This window comes from Phyllobates terribilis, unplaced genomic scaffold (assembly GCF_046119375.1).
Source record: "Phyllobates terribilis strain yellow unplaced genomic scaffold, ASM4611937v1 Scaffold_7__3_contigs__length_470593459, whole genome shotgun sequence".
NCBI lineage: Eukaryota > Metazoa > Chordata > Amphibia > Anura > Dendrobatidae > Phyllobates > Phyllobates terribilis.
In genome coordinates, this window is record NW_027362767.1 from 255,536,382 (window position 1) to 255,542,660 (window position 6,279).

Genomic DNA, 6,279 nt, shown 5'->3' on the forward strand with positions numbered 1-6,279 from the left:
TTCTTATGGCTGGTTTGGATCTCCTGGAGGTTTTATTCTTATGGCTGGATTGGATCTCCTGGAGGTTTATTCTTATGGCTGGTTTGGTTCTCCTGGAGGTTTATTCTTATGGCTGGTTTGGATCTCCTGGAGGTTTATTCTTATGGCTGGTTTGGATCTCCTGGAGGTTTTATTCTTATGGCTGGATTGGATCTCCTGGTGGTTTTATTCTTATGGCTGGTTTGGATCTCCTGGAGGTTTATTCTTATGGCTGGTTTGGATCTCCTGGAGGTTTATTCTTATGGCTGGTTTGGATCTCCTGGGGGTTTATTCTTATGGCTGGATTGGATCTCTGGTGTTTTATTCTTATGGCTGGTTTGGTTCTCCCGGAGGTTTATTCTTATGGCTGGTTTGGATCTCCTGGAGGTTTATTCTTATGGCTGGTTTGGATCTCCTGGAGGTTTATTCTTATGGCTGGTTTGGATCTCCTGGAGGTTTATTCTTATGGCTGGTTTGGATCTCTGGTGGTTTATTCTTATGGCTGGTTTGGATCTCCTGGAGGTTTATTCTTATGGCTGGTTTGGATCTCCTGGGGGTTTATTCTTATGGCTGGTTTGGATCTCTGGTGGTTTTATTCTTATGGCTGGTTTGGATCTCCTGGAGGTTTATTCTTATGGCTGGTTTGGATCTCCTGGAGGTTTATTCTTATGGCTGGTTTGGATCTCCTGGAGGTTTTATTCTTATGGCTGGTTTGGATCTCCTGGAGGTTTATTCTTATGGCTGGTTTGGATCTCCTGGAGGTTTATTCTTATGGCTGGTTTGGATCCCCTGGAGGTTTATTCTTATGGCTGGTTTGGATCTCCTGGAGGTTTTATTCTTATGGCTGGATTGGATCTCTGGTGGTTTTATTCTTATGGCTGGTTTGGATCTCCTGGAGGTTTATTCTTATGGCTGGTTTGGATCTTCTGGGGGTTTATTCTTATGGCTGGTTTGGATCTCCTGGAGGTTTATTCTTATGGCTGGTTTGGATCTCCTGGGGGTTTATTCTTATGGCTGGATTGGATCTCTGGTGGTTTTATTCTTATGGCTGGTTTGGATCTCCTGGTGGTTTATTCTTATGGCTGGTTTGGATCTCCTGGAGGTTTATTCTTATGGCTGGTTTGGATCTCCCGGAGGTTTATTCTTATGGCTGGTTTGGATCTCCTGGAGGTTTATTCTTATGGCTGGTTTGGATCTCTGGTGGTTTATTCTTATGGCTGGTTTGGATCTCCTGGAGGTTTATTCTTATGGCTGGTTTGGATCTCCTGGGGGTTTATTCTTATGGCTGGTTTGGATCTCTGGTGGTTTTATTCTTATGGCTGGTTTGGATCTCCTGGAGGTTTATTCTTATGGCTGGTTTGGATCTCTGGTGGTTTATTCTTATGGCTGGTTTGGATCTCTGGTGGTTTTATTCTTATGGCTGGTTTGGATCTCCTGGAGGTTTATTCTTATGGCTGGTTTGGATCTCCTGGGGGTTTATTCTTATGGCTGGTTTGGATCTCTGGTGGTTTTATTCTTATGGCTGGTTTGGATCTCCTGGAGGTTTATTCTTATGGCTGGTTTGGATCTCCTGGAGGTTTATTCTTATGGCTGGTTTGGATCTCTGGTGGTTTTATTCTTATGGCTGGTTTGGATCTCCTGGTGGTTTATTCTTATGGCTGGTTTGGATCTCCTGGAGGTTTTATTCTTATGGCTGGTTTGGATCTCCTGGAGGTTTATTCTTATGGCTGGTTTGGATCTCCTGGAGGTTTTATTCTTATGGCTGGATTGGATCTCCTGGAGGTTTATTCTTATGGCTGGTTTGGATCTCCTGGAGGTTTATTCTTATGGCTGGTTTGGATCTCCTGGAGGTTTATTCTTATGGCTGGTTTGGATCTCTGGTGGTTTATTCTTATGGCTGGTTTGGATCTCCTGGGGGTTTATTCTTATGGCTGGATTGGATCTCTGGTGTTTTATTCTTATGGCTGGTTTGGTTCTCCCGGAGGTTTATTCTTATGGCTGGTTTGGATCTCCTGGAGGTTTATTCTTATGGCTGGTTTGGATCTCCTGGAGGTTTATTCTTATGGCTGGTTTGGATCTCCTGGAGGTTTATTCTTATGGCTGGTTTGGATCTCCTGGGGGTTTATTCTTATGGCTGGATTGGATCTCTGGTGTTTTATTCTTATGGCTGGTTTGGATCTCCTGGAGGTTTATTCTTATGGCTGGTTTGGATCTCCTGGAGGTTTATTCTTATGGCTGGTTTGGATCTCCTGGAGGTTTTATTCTTATGGCTGGTTTGGATCTCCTGGAGGTTTATTCTTATGGCTGGTTTGGATCTCCTGGAGGTTTATTCTTATGGCTGGTTTGGATCTCCTGGAGGTTTTATTCTTATGGCTGGATTGGATCTCCTGGAGGTTTATTCTTAAGGCTGGTTTGGATCTCCTGGAGGTTTATTCTTATGGCTGGTTTGGATCTCCTGGAGGTTTATTCTTATGGCTGGTTTGGATCTCTGGTGGTTTATTCTTATGGCTGGTTTGGATCTCCTGGGGGTTTATTCTTATGGCTGGATTGGATCTCTGGTGTTTTATTCTTATGGCTGGTTTGGTTCTCCCGGAGGTTTATTCTTATGGCTGGTTTGGATCTCCTGGAGGTTTATTCTTATGGCTGGTTTGGATCTCCTGGAGGTTTATTCTTATGGCTGGTTTGGATCTCCTGGAGGTTTATTCTTATGGCTGGTTTGGATCTCTGGTGGTTTATTCTTATGGCTGGTTTGGATCTCCTGGAGGTTTATTCTTATGGCTGGTTTGGATCTCCTGGGGGTTTATTCTTATGGCTGGTTTGGATCTCTGGTGGTTTTATTCTTATGGCTGGTTTGGATCTCCTGGAGGTTTATTCTTATGGCTGGTTTGGATCTCCTGGAGGTTTATTCTTATGGCTGGTTTGGATCTCCTGGAGGTTTTATTCTTATGGCTGGTTTGGATCTCCTGGAGGTTTATTCTTATGGCTGGTTTGGATCTCCTGGAGGTTTATTCTTATGGCTGGTTTGGATCTCCTGGAGGTTTATTCTTATGGCTGGTTTGGATCTCCTGGAGGTTTTATTCTTATGGCTGGATTGGATCTCCTGGAGGTTTATTCTTATGGCTGGTTTGGATCTCCTGGAGGTTTATTCTTATGGCTGGTTTGGATCTCCTGGGGGTTTATTCTTATGGCTGGATTGGATCTCTGGTGTTTTATTCTTATGGCTGGTTTGGTTCTCCCGGAGGTTTATTCTTATGGCTGGTTTGGATCTCCTGGAGGTTTATTCTTATGGCTGGTTTGGATCTCCTGGAGGTTTATTCTTATGGCTGGTTTGGATCTCCTGGAGGTTTATTCTTATGGCTGGTTTGGATCTCTGGTGGTTTATTCTTATGGCTGGTTTGGTTCTCCTGGAGGTTTATTCTTATGGCTGGTTTGGATCTCTGGTGGTTTATTCTTATGGCTGGTTTGGATCTCCTGGGGGTTTATTCTTTTGGCTGGTTTGGATCTCCTGGAGGTTTATTCTTATGGCTGGTTTGGATCTCCTGGGGGTTTATTCTTATGGCTGGTTTGGATCTCCTGGAGGTTTATTCTTATGGCTGGTTTGGATCTCCTGGGGGTTTTATTCTTATGGCTGGTTTGGTTCTCCTGGAGGTTTATTCTTATGGCTGGTTTGGATCTCTGGTGGTTTATTCTTATGGCTGGTTTGGATCTCCTGGAGGTTTATTCTTATGGCTGGTTTGGATCTCCTGGGGGTTTATTCTTATGGCTGGTTTGGATCTCCTGGAGGTTTATTCTTATGGCTGGTTTGGATCTCCTGGAGGTTTATTCTTATGGCTGGTTTGGATCTCCTGGGGGTTTTATTCTTATGGCTGGTTTGGTTCTCCCGGAGGTTTATTCTTATGGCTGGTTTGGATCTCTGGTGGTTTATTCTTATGGCTGGTTTGGTTCTCCTGGAGGTTTATTCTTATGGCTGGTTTGGATCTCTGGTGGTTTATTCTTATGGCTGGTTTGGTTCTCCTGGAGGTTTATTCTTATGGCTGGTTTGGATCTCCTGGAGGTTTATTCTTATGGCTGGTTTGGTTCTCCTGGGGGTTTATTCTTATGGCTGGTTTGGTTCTCCCGGAGGTTTATTCTTATGGCTGGTTTGGATCTCTGGTGGTTTATTCTTATGGCTGGTTTGGATCTCCTGGAGGTTTATTCTTATGGCTGGTTTGGATCTCCTGGAGGTTTATTCTTATGGCTGGTTTGGATCTCCTGGAGGTTTTATTCTTATGGCTGGTTTGGATCTCCTGGAGGTTTATTCTTATGGCTGGTTTGGATCTCCTGGAGGTTTATTCTTATGGCTGGTTTGGATCTCCTGGAGGTTTTATTCTTATGGCTGGATTGGATCTCCTGGAGGTTTATTCTTAAGGCTGGTTTGGATCTCCTGGAGGTTTATTCTTATGGCTGGTTTGGATCTCCTGGAGGTTTATTCTTATGGCTGGTTTGGATCTCTGGTGGTTTATTCTTATGGCTGGTTTGGATCTCCTGGGGGTTTATTCTTATGGCTGGATTGGATCTCTGGTGTTTTATTCTTATGGCTGGTTTGGTTCTCCCGGAGGTTTATTCTTATGGCTGGTTTGGATCTCCTGGAGGTTTATTCTTATGGCTGGTTTGGATCTCCTGGAGGTTTATTCTTATGGCTGGTTTGGATCTCCTGGAGGTTTATTCTTATGGCTGGTTTGGATCTCTGGTGGTTTATTCTTATGGCTGGTTTGGATCTCCTGGAGGTTTATTCTTATGGCTGGTTTGGATCTCCTGGGGGTTTATTCTTATGGCTGGTTTGGATCTCTGGTGGTTTTATTCTTATGGCTGGTTTGGATCTCCTGGAGGTTTATTCTTATGGCTGGTTTGGATCTCCTGGAGGTTTATTATTATGGCTGGTTTGGATCTCCTGGAGGTTTTATTCTTATGGCTGGTTTGGATCTCCTGGAGGTTTATTCTTATGGCTGGTTTGGATCTCCTGGAGGTTTATTCTTATGGCTGGTTTGGATCTCCTGGAGGTTTATTCTTATGGCTGGTTTGGATCTCCTGGAGGTTTTATTCTTATGGCTGGATTGGATCTCCTGGAGGTTTATTCTTATGGCTGGTTTGGATCTCCTGGAGGTTTATTCTTATGGCTGGTTTGGATCTCCTGGGGGTTTATTCTTATGGCTGGATTGGATCTCTGGTGTTTTATTCTTATGGCTGGTTTGGTTCTCCCGGAGGTTTATTCTTATGGCTGGTTTGGATCTCCTGGAGGTTTATTCTTATGGCTGGTTTGGATCTCCTGGAGGTTTATTCTTATGGCTGGTTTGGATCTCCTGGAGGTTTATTCTTATGGCTGGTTTGGATCTCTGGTGGTTTATTCTTATGGCTGGTTTGGTTCTCCTGGAGGTTTATTCTTATGGCTGGTTTGGATCTCTGGTGGTTTATTCTTATGGCTGGTTTGGATCTCCTGGGGGTTTATTCTTTTGGCTGGTTTGGATCTCCTGGAGGTTTATTCTTATGGCTGGTTTGGATCTCCTGGGGGTTTATTCTTATGGCTGGTTTGGATCTCCTGGAGGTTTATTCTTATGGCTGGTTTGGATCTCCTGGGGGTTTTATTCTTATGGCTGGTTTGGTTCTCCTGGAGGTTTATTCTTATGGCTGGTTTGGATCTCTGGTGGTTTATTCTTATGGCTGGTTTGGATCTCCTGGAGGTTTATTCTTATGGCTGGTTTGGATCTCCTGGGGGTTTATTCTTATGGCTGGTTTGGATCTCCTGGAGGTTTATTCTTATGGCTGGTTTGGATCTCCTGGAGGTTTATTCTTATGGCTGGTTTGGATCTCCTGGGGGTTTTATTCTTATGGCTGGTTTGGTTCTCCCGGAGGTTTATTCTTATGGCTGGTTTGGATCTCTGGTGGTTTATTCTTATGGCTGGTTTGGTTCTCCTGGAGGTTTATTCTTATGGCTGGTTTGGATCTCTGGTGGTTTATTCTTATGGCTGGTTTGGTTCTCCTGGAGGTTTATTCTTATGGCTGGTTTGGATCTCCTGGAGGTTTATTCTTATGGCTGGTTTGGTTCTCCTGGGGGTTTATTCTTATGGCTGGTTTGGTTCTCCCGGAGGTTTATTCTTATGGCTGGTTTGGATCTCTGGTGGTTTATTCTTATGGCTGGTTTGGATCTCCTGGAGGTTTATTCTTATGGCTGGTTTGAATCTCCTGGGGGTTTATTCTTATGGCTGGTTTGGATCTCTGGTGGTT